We start from the raw sequence: 652 nt of genomic DNA, 5'->3' as shown, positions 1-652 counted from the left end.
TGAAAGACTTGTTTTAACGGAAGTTTCGACGGAAGTTTCGTTTAAACGGAAAAATAAGGAATATCGGCGGACAAAAGTGTTTTGGACCAAAAAAAAAATAAAAAATAAAAAAGAATACTTTTTTCCCCCATACGAATTCAGCACATTTCGAGAAGTAGCAGGAACCTTATTGCACGATAAGATAGTCGATGAATGCCCCTCCAACGACAAATGATAAATATATATACGTGTTTCGGTAAAAAGAAATCGTATTTTCAATTAGAAATTACGTAACAAACGGCATAAAGAAGTTACGTGTATTTAGTAAGGAATATTGAAAAATATTGCAATGAAGAAATAAAAAAGAATATATGGAAGAACAAAAGAGGTAAACATTTAGCAAAATTAAAGGATCTCTTGTTGTACAAAATAAATAACAGTAAGTAAAGGGCGAAGTAGGAGTCGGCGCGTTTCGTTTTTCAAAAATAGTCATCCGATTAAAAGAACAAACTGCAGATAAAGAGAAATGAAAATCGAAATAAAAGTAAAAATAATATGTGCACAAGTACGAAGATATTGGAAGATTAGGGGGAACGAGCGTGAGACAAACTGAAATAAGAGACACCAGATAAAAGGTAGCTCTTCGCCTGCGGAAGGAGCCGCCAAAGAGAGA

General features: G+C 33.9%; 1 protein-coding gene across 3 annotated transcripts in view; it reads left to right on the top strand.

The window, feature by feature from the left end:
• LOC108752628 (probable Ras GTPase-activating protein) overlaps positions 1-652 on the top strand; it is a 164,583-nt gene that overhangs the window by 78,075 nt on the left and 85,856 nt on the right. The window lies entirely within an intron of this gene.

Source organism: Trachymyrmex septentrionalis, unplaced genomic scaffold (assembly GCF_001594115.1).
Source record: "Trachymyrmex septentrionalis isolate Tsep2-gDNA-1 unplaced genomic scaffold, Tsep1.0 scaffold1, whole genome shotgun sequence".
Lineage (NCBI taxonomy): Eukaryota > Metazoa > Arthropoda > Insecta > Hymenoptera > Formicidae > Trachymyrmex > Trachymyrmex septentrionalis.
Note: the sequence above shows the minus strand (reverse complement) of the source record. Positions and strands in the feature narration are given on the sequence as shown.